We start from the raw sequence: 14,705 nt of genomic DNA on the forward strand, positions 1-14,705 counted from the left end.
TCTGGTGAGGTAGGTAGGGGCTAGACATACCCAGGATATGGTAGAAAGAGATTCAAAGCTAGGGCTTTCAAGTCAGATAAAGTGTTCTTGACTCCAGTTCTTATATGTATTAGCTGGTGATGGGTGCAATTTAATGTTTCTGAGCTTTAATTTTTACAGCTGGAAAATGGGGACAATAATGCCTACTTCTATGCATTGTTCTGAGGATAAAATGAGGTAATGCATGTACAGCTCTTAAATAGTGCTTATTACAAAATAAGCTCCCAATTAATGGTAATATAGGATAATGATGATGATAATTATTGTTAGAAGAGATCATCATAAATAACTGCCTCGTGTGCATCATATTGTAATTATATTGAAAAGTAAGCATTTGGTGATGACTCCGTGGGAATTCACTGTCTTAGAGACCAGCTTATCTTGGGACAAAGAAAGCATGAACAAGTTGTGTAAGCGACTTTGCATTGTTATGCCTATCAATAAAGGTTATTTACCAAAAGTGGGAGGACAGAGAAATGACCATGGTTCAGAACCAGGAAGATTGTTGTTAATAGTTTTTCAGCTCATGCTTTGCTGTATTCATTGTGGTAAACTCAGAGCTAAAGAGTGAGTAGGTAAATTTTCCATTCATATCCAAAGAAGGGCAGACAGCCTTGAGTGTTGGGTTCTTTCCCTTATCCCACTGCTGTGATGACAACCTTCTTCAAAACAAGGCAGAGAGAGGAAGCTACTCAAATGATGCATGCGAACCTTCTCACTGACCTCATTGCTTGGGGCTGGAAGGTGGGTTTTATGTGGTTTAGAAACCTAAAAACAAGTGACACTGCCCAAATCTGGAGTATTGAGTCACAGTTTCTACTCATTAAAATAATTTTCAAACAGACTTCAATTCATTGCAAGTATTGGCAAGTATTGACTCATATGGCATAAGAATAACCTTCCCCACCCTACCGCCCCAGCTAAAACACCGGATTGCAGGGATACTGACTTCTCCCTTCCTTCTCTACTCAGTCCCCAGTACCCACAGGACCTATATCCTGGCACAGTCTCCGGAAGTAGAAGAGCACATTTCAGTCTTGGAAGGGTGCCTTAGGAAGATGGTGACCCTGATTGACCGTGTTTCCCGATGGTGGTCAGGATGTTTTAGCAGGCACCCTATCTTTTTCTATTAATGGCCATCCAGATTTTGGACTGTTGTCCCCTCTGCTGCTGCTGCTGCTGCTGCTGCAGTCACACACAGAGTCTTGGCAAGAGAAGGTCACACCGCCCTCTCTATGCCCCCATTCACCCGCCACACCTCTTTCTCCTTGTAAACTTCAAAAGGACTCCAAGGAAGGAGCAAGTTGCCACCTGCTGCGCGGCCCTCCACCAGCTGAACTGGTTTTTCCTGCCCCAGCAGCCCAATCTCTCTGCTTCTGAGGCCTGGTGACCCGCGAAGACCTACGTGGTTAGCAGCCGTAGGACAAAAACCTCTGCGTTGGCAGGCAGACAGTAAAATCGGTCTTTTCAAGTGATTCTGAGAACCTGAAGAGTGGCTTTGTTGTAAAACCTGTGATTTTCCTTTCCGCTCTCCAATGAGTTGGATTTTTGAACTATACTTAGTATTCGGAGCTCAAAGTACTCTGCGTGCTCTGAGAACAGATTACAAAGCGAACCCTTTCTCTCAGTGAGGGGCACTGGGTTTCTGAAGAGCCCTGCGGCTGTCCTCCAGATGACAATCATGTTTGAGACACTTCAACTGTCCACCATCACACCAGGCTCTCAGTACATTTCTGATCGAGGAAGAGGGGGAAAACTGTTCTGCTATTCTTCACAAGAAATGGGCAAAAATCGCCCATTTAATTCAAGTCTTACCTCGATAGAAACTGATTACCATAGAAAGCGAGGCAGGAAACTAACATCCACTGTAACACCTACTGTGTGCTGGGGACTCAGTGCACATACTCTTGTTTAATCATCCAGCAGGCTAGTGTGGCAGGCTGTCAGTCATTAACATGGCAGCAGGTCCAGGAGAGCCACCCCAGAAGCTGCAAGGCCCACTGAGTTGCCTAGGGTCACTTCTGCCAAATTCTGTTGGTTCAAGCAAGTGATGAGGCCAAACCAGACTCGAGGTGAGGAAACAGATGCTACCTCTTTTTGGGAGTTGCTGCAAAAGGCTGTGCAATACTAGGAAGGGGTGGAATTAGGGAGGACATATTTGTAGATAGACTACCTCCCTGGACACCCCCCCCCCCCCAAAAAAAAAAAAAAGGAGTAATGACAGATGACTTGTACTTAGCTCCAAAGGTGTAATATTAAATGAAGCAACATTCACAAAATGTGTTGAGCCCCTTGGTAGAAAAGGTCAGTGTACAAAATTTAGGGGCAAGCATCCACTATAAATAAACAGAAGTTGTTTTTGTTCATCACCATGAACTGCAAAATAAATGAGGTAGATGTTATCAGATTTGGAGGAAGTGTTTGCAACAATCAGACAAAATATAGGCAATATTTATTTGGCATACATGGGATTCACTTGTGAGGAGCTCTGGAGAAGTCATTCGCTAGAGCTGAGGCCTGCAGACTGCTGGCTGGGAGAGATCTGCCAAAGGATTAAGGTGCTGTGGGCAGAAAAAACAAACTGGTTTCAAATATGAGTCCTACCTTGAAAGTCAAAAGGGTGGATGCTGCTCATGGCAGGTGTTGATTTGCAACTGAGCTGCTTCTCACATAAGTAATTGGATAAGCAATAGCCATGATTCCTTTATCTAACAATGGTTAATGATTCTCCAAGCCACACCAGGTAGACCTGCTAGTTATTAGGGTCTATCGTTGATTCTTTGTCTCTAAAGGCTTTCTATCACTGAAGGTTAGCTGTGATAAGCAGGGCTTCATATCACAATGAGATTTATTTCTTGGAATGGCCTTGGTGTCCCTGTTTCCTGGTGATGGATTCAGAAAGCAGCCGAGGAAACACTGAAACTTAGTAGGGGAGGGGTGAAAAATCCTGACCTTAAAATACTGTACCCCGGCGGGGAGGAATGGTGACAACATCAAATTGGGGTGTCGAAGACCTGGCCTTAATCTTAGCTCTGCTACTCAACAGCGATGCAACCTTAGATGCTTCCCTCTTTTTCACCACAGTAGGTAATACCTGCAGTTATCTCTTGCCCAGTCTCTCTCTCGTGCCCTGATCGGAGCCTTTATGAAATCTTTTGGGTTAAAGCAACATCTTTTAGAGTTCATGTCTGACTGTGTCACTCTTCCTTAGCTCTCCATTGCCTCTCCAAACACTTGTTTGGAAAACTAGACTTTATGTTTTGGAACCTGGACCTTTCCATCTTTGTAGGTTTACTTCTTGCCACTGCTCTCCTTTGGTGGCAGGTTAATTAAAAAAAAAAAAAAAAAAGTCTAAATTCTTCTTTCCTGTATCCACATGCTTCGCAGAAGGATTGTGTAGCTTCTCCCATCACGAGGAGGAGTCTGTTTCCTCACTTCTTGACTCTGGGCTGTCCTTGTGACTTGCTCTGGCTGACTGGATGCACTGGAAGTGGTACTGTGCCAGTTCTGAGGCCTGGAGTGCTTCTGCTCTCTCGGTTGGAACACTGCCACTGCCATGTGGACAAGGCCAGGCGAGCCTGCTGGAGGATGAGAGGCTATTTGGAGGAAAGCCCAGCTGTCACAGCCAGGGCATCCTAAACCAGTCTACAGCTAGCTAATGCCCAGACATGCGAGCAAGAGCTACCTTCCCAGCTCTCAGCTCACTGTCGAAACGTGAGTGAGCCTAGCAGAGACTAGAACTGCTCAGCTGACCCATAGACTCATGAGCAATGATGAGTCTGTTATTGTTGTAAGCCACTGAGTTTTGGAGTGGTTTGTTACACAGCAATAGCTAATTGATACACCCTTAGTTCTGTCTTTCTGCACTGTGGGCTCCAGCCAGACTAATTTTCTTACCGTTTTCTGTATGTCATCCTCATTTTCACCTTTTGGTCTTTGCACAGGCTGGTTCCTCTGCCTGAAATGTTCTTATCTTCCAGCCTCCCTCTCTGCTTTGCTAAAGTTTATTCATTTTTCATGACTAGCATAGATGGCTCTTCCTCCAACAAGATTTGCCTAACCCTTATCAAGACTAGGTTAGCTGTCTATGCCATGTTCTTCCATAGCATCCTGCCCCTGCCTCTTTCTTAGCACTTGTCACACTGTATCATAACCGCCTGCCTTCTCATCTGACTTCCCACTCTCCATTAAGTTCCTGAAGGCAGAATCTTGTTTGAAGTAGACTTGTCTGAGCTTAACATGATGTCTAGAATACAGTAGGGGGAAAAATATAACTTTGTCAATGAATGCATGAAGTTATTCTACTTCCCTAACTTTCAGTTTCCTTGTCTCTAAGATGTAAGGAGTGGGGAAAAATCAGGGATGAAAATAGGTTTGGTTTTGTATGTTGACTCTGATCCATTGGTCCTAACTGCCTATAGTTCTGTACTGGGAAGGGTTGTGAGGCTGTGGTTGGAGTTATAAGGAAGAATGTCATGATTATTAATTAGCTATGTCTGCCATGGTCAAGAAATAACAAGTGACAGCAAACCTGCCAAGGAAGTGCTATCCAGGGAAAGACGATGTGAATTGGAGCTCAGCTCACAGCCATACCTGCGTTATATACAGGTGGGCAAAAGTAGGCTTACAGTTGAGAGTATGTGGAACACAGGTTTATTCCTGTAATATTATTTATTTTGTATTATTTTCCATTTGAACGAAGGGAAAAACCAAATGTGTAACTGACTACATGCTAAAAGTAATGTCACTTGCTATGGTAAAAACTAGATGCTCACCAATCCATTTTCTCTTTTGCACCCACTATGTTACTCTGGCTCCTGGCATTGTCTGGGCCACGTGACTAATTCTCACCAATGGATTGTGACTTGACGTGAGATGAGTCATTTCTGGGCTGAGCTGATTAAGCCCAGGAAAGCCTTCTTTGTGCTCCCTCCTTCTCCCATCTTGACCAAAGAGAGAATCCACTGGAGGGACATCGATACCTGAGTGACTATGTCCCACATTGGACTGTGATGGGAATCCTATATAATAAAAGCCTAATGTGCTAAGTGTCCAGTTATCCGGTCCGCTATTCAACCACTCAAAATGTAATATGCTAATGATATGCTAAGGCCACTCAACTGCTTGCTATGACATGCACTGACCACCAGGGGGCAGACGATCTGACCGGTAGGTTAGCTTGCTGCTGGGGTCTGGCTGATCGGGACTGAGCAAGATGGGCCGGACACACCCTGGAGCCTTCCTGCGGTCCCTCCCTGGATGGTCAACCTCCCAACCCCTCCTCGATCCCTGGGCCTGGCCTGCCCCGTCTCGCAACCCAGGACTCCTCAGAAGATGTCAGAGCTGGTTTCGGCCCGATCCCGCATGCCAGGCCGAGGGACCCCACTGGTGTACGAATTTGTGCACCGGGCCTCTAGTGAAAAATAAAACTTTATCTCTCAAATCACTGAGATTTGGTGGGAGAGGGTTGTTATCTTGATCTGTCTGCCTATCCTTTCTACTCTTTCTTTTTATTCCTAGGTGTGCAGGTATGGGTGAGTTTGATGCCAAATGTTAATGGCATCTATGGAAGTCAATAAAAATTATATTTGATCCTTCAAGTGCTTCAGGTAACCTAAAGTAATGACTATACATTTAGGTACTTTGGAAGTCTGTGCTGTCCTGGTTTGCATTTAATATTGCTCTTCCTATCCTTAGGTTCTTTTCCCACACTAACTGACAGGGGCCTGTTAGAAGCCCCACATGGATCATCCTTCCCTGCCCCCCTTTTTAAAATATCAGTTACCCAACAGACCTTGCAAACGAAGGTTTATTGCGCTATTGCCTAGGAAGGTAATGATTTCTCCCCTCAAATGTTATGCCTTCCATAATTTGGTTGCAAAAGTTTCCAAGCTCATGACAGAAGCAGAAAACTTAGATTTAAAACACTCACGTGGCTCTCTCTGCTGCAGTGTGGGTGCGTGAATATGCATGTCCAGCCAGACAGCTGCTGCCTTCCAGTTTGGGGAGGCAGCACTTGGGCTACAAGAAGGGATGTGGAGAAGTTGACTTTCCTATATATCCCTGCCCTACATACAGTCTTGGGCATCTTACCTTCTAAATTCGGGATATCAAGCCCTTCTTCTTCCCCCAATAATTTTGTTTACGAAGAACTGCCTGCTTTTCATTCAGTAAAATGTTTTCTCCTTCCGATTCCATCAAAACCTCCCCGTCCGCCTGCCCAGCTCTCTCGGTTGGCACCCTTTTCAATGCACCAATCTAATCAACTTTGTGAACTAAAGGCTTACTGGGCACCTAATAAGGGAAATGGTGTTCCTTCACCTCTCGTGTAATAAAGGAACCTGTCTGTAGTCGCCCAAGTGGGGACGATGTTGCCTAACTGGAAATTTCACACTGCACGTCTGAGGCCATGAGGATAAAAGGAAGGCTCTGCGGGAGGTCCTTGGACAAGCCTGGCTTCCTGCCACTCCTCTGACCACCTTTGAAGGTAGCTGTGTGACCTGCTAATGCCCAGGGCTGGTCCATGGTGTACACTGTGAGGGCCAAGGAGACTGGAACGGCAGAGACAGCGGGCGTTTTGATGTCATGGGCAGCAGGATTTTAATGTGTGCCAGGGTACGTGTGGGAGTGCTGTCTGAGTAAAGGCCAGTGGGGTAGTGTAGGTTTCTGGCAAATGCAGGGTAGGATGAGGGAGGTTTTAGAATGCAACAGAGGGCAAACAAGAGAAAGAGGCAACCTGGAGTTTGTATTTTTTTCATGATGTTTCTTTTTTTCCTTTCTTCACTTTTGTGGATGGTACAGAGTGGGCCTGAAGGTTTGAATCTGCCCATGACCTTGATTGACAGGGGAAGCCCATACTATCCCCACCACTATCATACAAGGTCATACTAATGGAGCCCTTACCTTGTGCCAATGGTTTGTGGTCTCAGTATCATTATCTCATGTTTACAGGTGAGGAAACTGCAGTTAAAAAATAACTTGTGTAAAGTTACAAACCGAGTAAAATGGCACAGACTTGAGCCCTGTTCTTCACCACCACACTTACAGTTACCAGCACCCCAGAGAGGTAAAGGGGGGAAGGGGCAGAAACCTTTGCAGGGCCTGGGCCTCCTGTTATGAGCCCTGCCCTTTCCATGAACAATTAGTGGAAAGCCACACGGCCAGGAAGCCAGAGCTGAGCTGTTCAGCTGGGAGTCTGTCCTGCCAGCAAGGATTCCTCCACCAGCATCTTCGGCTGGCCACACGCTCCCTGAGCAAGTCTCTGAGACCAGTGTCCTTCGGCTGATGTGAGAAAGCAGGCTGCCAGCTTGCATAACACAAAGCCCGCATCGGGGCCAGAGGAAGGGAAACATCAAGGGAAAAGCCCAGGAGGGGTTGGGGTTGTCATATACCTCGTCAGCCAGGCAGGGCCTCCCAGAGGAAGACTCCCCAACCATTACGCAGCCCTGGAGGAAGTCTCTGTGCTGCCCTCAGAGTCCAGGCAACTACAAAAGACATGCAGACCAACTGTACATTTGTGAGCAGAAAATCCATCGTGACAACAGGGTGCATTGGAATCACCCAATGGAGGCGGCCACCCGGTTGGACAGCGACCTCCACAGCGCGTCCGGAGGGGGCAGCCTTGGCTCCAGCCCTGGCCGCGCAGGCGAGGGCAGCTGTTCCGCCATCAGATCTTTCAAAATCAATTCAGCTCAGGCTCCGAAGTCCTTGCTGTAATTGACAGCAACTTCCTCCCTGGTTTCCTTAACTATCAGATGAAAGCGTTGAACCGTTTTAAACCTTTTTGAGGCCAGGACTCACCTCCAAGGGGAATTTTAAGAGGCACCTGCGTAGAGATTTGACTTAGTTCCAGATCTTTCCTTCCTGCTAGGATGAATAATTAGCAGAGCAATCCCAACCTTCGTACTGGACTTTCTGTATAGTGATCCAACGTGGGAAATATTAAAGAGGCCCGTGCCTCCAGTTGGTGGAGTAAAAAGGTTTCTACCCACCTTCTGTGTTCTGTGAAATGGGGGGAACAATAATGAACTCTGCCGGGTGGGTGCAGGCCAATTAGTCCAAGTTTATGAAGCTCGGAGTCTTATTACAGCTTTACTGCTGTGGAGAGCGGGCAGGACCTTCCAGTGACTTTGCGTGGGAAGCTAATTGCCCTGGAAGTGTGGGGAATTTGATTTTCCATCAAATCCTCCAGCCCTTCAGATCTCTTGACAGTCTCTGGCTATTTGCATCTCAAGGTTAAAGGAGGTTGTTGCTTTCTGGGTGCTAATCAGTTGCAAAAACTTTTGATCTCCTCTTGAAAACTAAAACCGGCTGCACTCACCCTCTCTGAGCCTGGTGAGCTCCGAGCAGGAGTGATGCAGACAGGCTGGCTTTATTGGAATAAGCAATGTGTTTGGCAGTTGTGAGTTTTAATTCTATTTTCCTTGGGGCTCTGTGAGATTGCAGAAAAAAAATCACTTAATACTTCTGAGTATTTTCCCCCCAAATGTGATTTGAATTTTGTCATATCTCCCCAGGGAGAAATTACCATTATAAAAACGTAGATGTAAAGGAAAGAAACTTTGCAAACCGGTTTTCTGGGGGGAAATCTACAGGGATTACACATAGACATGTGCACTATTTTGGTTCTGTGCGATTTTAGCCATACTAGGTATTCTTTAGAGATAAAAGTTAATCTTCTACATCAGGGCTTCTCAGCAGTGGAATGGTTAACATTCGGGCCAGGTCATTCTTTGCTGTGGGAGGACGGTCCTGAGCCCTGTAGAATTAGCAGCAACCCTGGCCTCTACCTACTAGATGCCAGCAGCACCCTGTTAAATTAATTCAAGATGGGGGCCAGTAGACTAAGGTGGTTCCAATGCCTTAGCAACGGACACAAGTAAACCAAAACCTAAGCCTGTAGGTGCCTCAAGGTTAAGAAATTAAAACCAAAGGACACCAAGTACAAACAACCAATCAGGCTTTTCCAAATAAGGCAACCGCTTGCGCTCTAGACAATCAAATGATTTCCTTGCATTGCTTCTGCATCTTTTCTGTTAAGGTCTTGCCCCTAGCTCTGGTGGAAGGAGTGCCCCTAAACACTTCCTATTTGGCGCTGCCCAATTTGAATCGTTTTTTGCTCAAATAACCTCTTAAAATTTTTTAACATGCCTCAGTTTACCTTTACATAACCCCCAAGTTGTGACAATCAAAGATGCCTCCAGCCCTGGCCGGTGTGGCTCAGTTTGTTGAGTGTCGTCCTGTGCACTGAAAGGTTGCTAGTTTGATTCCCAGTCAGGGCACATACCTGGGTTATGGGCTCAATTCCTGTTGGGGTGTGTATGGGAAGCAGCTGATCGATGTTTGTCTCTCACACTGATGTTCCTCTCTCTCTCCCTCTCCCCTCCTCTCTCTCTAAAAATCAATTGAGACTTTTTTTTAAATGCCTCCACACATTGCCACATGTCCCCTGGTATAGTACTGCCACATGTAGCAGATAAAAATACTGGATGTCTATTTAAGTTAGAATTTCAGAGAGACGATGAATAAATTTTAGAATGTGTAAATTTAACTGAGTGCTATATTTAATGTGGCAACCTAGTTGGGGGACGGGATCCCCCTCTAGTTAACAACCACTCTTTTAGATAGAAATTTGCTTTTATCAGTGAATTCACATTATCCACCACATCAACCACCTTCTCTTACTCCTGCCCCACTTTTCTTTCCTTCCCCTAATTCCAGCCTTCATGTTAGAGGATAAGATAAACTACATTGTGGGCATCACCACAGGTTGTTGCTAGCCTTAGCCATGAGAGCTAATAGAAACAAATTGCTACTATGATAAAATGAGAGTCAGTCAAAAAACAAAAACAGTGTAGGCAATTCACAATCACGCCTCTCCAAGCGGAATCCTCCCACAGATGGCACAGTACCCATCAGATAGCCTTTAAAGAAAAGAAACTCCGTACTTCCCACATCTCCACAGACCCTCTGAAAGCCAATCCCAGAAGTTACGGTGACTTTTTCTTTTTGATATTTAATCAACGGATTATTTATTTATTTATTTATTGAGCAATGATAGTGTCAGCCAGGCGCTGCATGGCACGCAAATAAGGAAAAGGCACCAGTTGTGCTTGGTGGAGAAGAAGCAGGTTGTCCTTCCATAGAGAGATACTTGCTGATAACAGCTGGCATATTGCCAGGGCCCAAGCAAGATGCAGAAGATAATGAGCAAGAGGAGAAACAGCTAACTGTGGGCAGGTAGGAATCACAGAAGCCTTTGTAGAGAAGGTACAATGGAGGATGGGTAGAGCTCTGGGTGGGGATAAACAAAGCTACTTGGAGACATGATTGCATCCTGAGGATCAATGATTTGGTGCTCCAAGCAGACAATAATACGGTGATCCTTTACATCGATGATTCTTTCCTAAAATACGTTTTTATTGACTTCAGAGAGGAAAGGAGAGAGAGTTAGAAACATCAATGATGAGAGAGAGAATCATTAATTGGCTGCCTCCTGCATGCCCCCTTCTGGGCATGGAGCCAGCAGCCTGGGTATGTGCCCTGACCGGGAATCAACCAGGACCTCCTGGTTCATAGGTCAGTGTGCAACCACTTGTACAGTATTAGTTTGGAGGAGCATGCGTGGGGGAAGGACAGAAGGAACCTAGCTTTTGTTAGCCTTTAGTCTTTCCTTTATTGTCTCCAAGGATTTGCGATTGCTCAACCCTGCAGAACAAACAAAGCTTAATCAGACCACCAGTTTAGAGTCCCCCTGTTGGTACTGAGCCTGCTTCTTGTGGGCACCCTCGTTCCCCACTCCCGCCACACACAATGTATTTGATATTTCAACCTATTCCATAGAAGCTCTTGCTGAGATAAGTTCTCCACTTTCCTACTTTTGTTATAGTGTTTCAGTGCACCTTATAGATCTTGGTTGCCCAGCTAGTCAGCTTCTGAACCCAGCTCTAAGCCTTAAGATATTATAGACACAGATGTTGGGTTCAAATCTTATATTTCACTCTATGAAAGGGTCTTCACCAAATGCTCCAGGAGCGGCTTTCCCTGGTGGTGGGGAAAGGCGGCAGGACACAGTGGTGCCGTGGGAGGAACATTGGATTGGGATGCAGGAGGCTAGTTCTGAGCTCTGATTTTGCAACTAACTTGCTGCATGTTCTTGTGTAAGTCGCACTCCCACCCTGAGCCCTCATACCTTTCTTTAGAAATGGAAGTTTGAATGAGAAGCACTCTGCAAAACGGGTTTTATCTTATACACAAATTCTGATTGATTGGTAGCAGTTCACTGGAATGTGGTATAGAGATAGCTTTTTAGACCACATCGGGGCTCTGGAGGAAAGAGTGATCAATTAGTAATGTCTGCCATGGGTGAAAAGGGGACATTGATGGTGATAATAGTGTATGTGCCCCGTTTTTTGTATCCCTTGGTTGAATAGGTGCTAAGAAATTCAGAGTTCTGAGACAATGTGAATATTGGTTAAACATTCAAAGAGAATTTGTGTATTCAGAATTAGGATTCTGTGTATTTTCCAATGCAATGAGAGTTGGGTTTTTTAGAGCAGAATAGCTATAATTCTTTGTGTCATTTAGGACAGCTTTGCTTCTGACCTGCCATCAATAGGATCTACACATCTGTGGTTTCTCTAGAAGTGGGGAATTATTATACTGATAGTCATACTGTTGCTAGGTCCACCAGCACACATTGAACTTTTTTTGTGTGTTAATCCTCACTTGAGGATATTTTTCCATTGATTTTTAGAGAGAGTGAAAGGGAAGGGGAGAGACAGAGTGAGAGAAACATCGATGTGAGAGAGACACATCAATGGGTTGCCTCCCGCATGTGCCCCGACCAGAGTCAGGGATGGAGCCTGCAACTGAGGTACATGCCCTTGACTGGAATCAAACCTGGGACCCTTCAGTCCATGGGCTGATGCTGTAACCACTGAGCAACGAGCGAGGGCTAAAACTATTTTCTTATAAAATAAGTTGACATGACCCTAACCAAAACAAAATAGAGCAAAAGCCAAACACTACAAACCTAATTTAAAGGTAAACTATAGGCTGAGTGAAAATATTTGCAAATATTTACTTAAAAGACAAAGAGCTACTAAAATCAACAAGAAAAAGACAAACAGCTCTGCAGAAAAAGGACAAAGAATCTGTAAACAGTCAACTCAAAGAAGAACTGTAAACCCCTCACATGTATAAAAGATGGAAAAGATCCAATCATTTAAATAGCAAAGATGGCAAACTAAAGCAGGATACTATTTCCCTTTATCATATTGGTAAGTGATGTTCAGTGTTAATAAGGAAACCAGACAGAAAAGGGTGTCAATTGGCACAACCATTGGAGGACAATTTGTATCCTCTATAAACACTTGAAATGCGTATATCCTTTGACCAAGCAATTTTACTTGTAAGAATTTATTTTAAAAAAATACTGGTACATTTACTGAGCCACTCTGGCCAGGCAGATTTTTGCCTTTTAAATGTCTTTATTATTTAACTTTGTTCTAATGAGCAAATATAAAGTTATATTTGAGAAAAAATAAAAATACTTCAAAAGTAATACATATCACAATTCTGGAAATACAAATAGGGCAAAGGAAAATGTATGTTACCTGTACTCTCTTAGTAAAATATAATGAAAATAAGTTAAAAATTTTTTTCAATTACAGTGGACATTTAATATTATATTAGTTTACAACTTAGTGATTAGACATTTATGTGACTTATATGAAGTGATCCCCCCATAAAGTCCAGTACCCAGCTGGCACTCTACATAGTTATTACCATATCATTGACTATTTTCCCTATGCTGTACTTTACATTTGAGTGACTATGTTTATAACTGGCAATTTGTACTTTTTTATCCCCTCATCTTTCCCACCCAGCCTCACAATCTCCTTCCCTTCTGGCAGCCATCGGTTTGTTCTCTGTGTGAGTTTGTTTCTGCTTTGTTTATTTTGTTTTGTTTTTAGATTCCACATCACTTAGCAAAACACCCACTAGGTCCACCCGTATTGTTGCAAATGGTAAGATTTCATTCCTTTATATGGCCGAAGAATATTGCATTGTACATATGTACTGCTATCCATGTTTCTGTCAGTGGACATTTAGGTTGCTTCCATATCTTGGCTTTTGTAAAGAATGCTGCAATGAGTGGAACCTGAAAGAGATTTTCTAGGAGAAATGCAGGGTCAACAGTCTCAAATGTTGCAGCACAGCTGGAATGAATGAGAAAAGGTTTTGTTGAGAAAAGGGTTTTGGACTGGAGATTTGGAAATCACTGGTGACTTCATAGTATTCAGATTACAAACTCTTATCACCTCACACTTAGATTATAGGAACCTATAAAATGCAGATGATAAAAAGTAATTCCTTGGATCAATGTGAGGATTCAATGATATAACCTGTAAACAGTGGCTAAGTCCTTAACCCAGCCCCTCTTCTATTCATTAAATTAATATTTAGCTACTGTTTATTTCGGGCCAGGTGTGGTTGTAATTCTGTGCACAGAACAGTGAATAAGACAGATAGGTTTAGTGCTTTCACAGACCTTATAGTCATCCTGGGGGAGGGACAGGTAATAACGAACAAAAACATCTGAGAGTGATGGATGCAGTACAGAAATTAAAGGATGATGACCTGATAGAGAGTAATGGGATGGCTACGTTAGGTGGACAGAAAGGGCCTCCCTGAGCAAGTGATACAAGCTAAGAGCTGAATGACAAGAAAAGCCAATATTATTATTATTATTATTATTATTATTATTATTATTATTATTATTACCTTTCCCTCTTTTTCTTTTCAGTTCTCCCTCTTTCTACTTCAACTGTTCACCTGTGTTACACACCGCCCCATCTCATCCTGCTTGAAACCGGTCCCTGCTTCCCTGAGTGACTTTGCGAGTTGTTATCTGGACTCAGAAAGCAGAGGAAAGGGCTGCTCCTGTTACAAGCTGGCGGCTCCATGTGGGGCTGTGGAAAAGGCATCCTTGCCGGAGGCAAAGGCATTTACACCTTCCAGGGAGACACATGATTAGAGACAGCAGGGGAGGTGCAGACACAGACAGGGAGGAGGAGGTGGATAGGCAGCTAACTGAAACTTAATCTATTAGAAGAGGAAAGGCCTTTGAAAAGTGAATTAATGATATTTATAGCTGCATCAGGTAAGTAGCTGGCAGATAATGAGGCCAAGGTTGAATTCCCTTATGGACCAGAGTGCTTCCTGTGGAGAAGCGATGCTTATTCCCTCCCTGGCTCTGAGACTTAGGCAAACACACACCTCTCTGAACCTCAGTTCCCCAGTCTAAAATGGGTATTCGCATCCCACCTGCCTGTCCCATATGTCATAAGGAATAAATAAAAATGGATAGTAAAGTGCTTTTTAAAATCATACATTTTTAAAAATGGTCTATTATTGTTACTGCTTACGTTATTATTTTCATGGCCTAGGTACCCCCTTCCCCACTCCTTTAAGATTGTTTTAAATTTAAGTTTTCAATTACAGTTTATATTCAGTATTATTTTGTGTTAGTTTCAGGTGTACAGCATAGTGGGTTAGACAATCATATACTTTACCAAGTGTTCCCCCTGATATATCCAATACCCACCTGGTACCATAAGTAGTTATTACAAATTATTGGCTATATTTCTTGTTCTGTCCTC

Source organism: Eptesicus fuscus, chromosome 6 (assembly GCF_027574615.1).
Source record: "Eptesicus fuscus isolate TK198812 chromosome 6, DD_ASM_mEF_20220401, whole genome shotgun sequence".
Classification (NCBI taxonomy): Eukaryota; Metazoa; Chordata; class Mammalia; order Chiroptera; family Vespertilionidae; genus Eptesicus; species Eptesicus fuscus.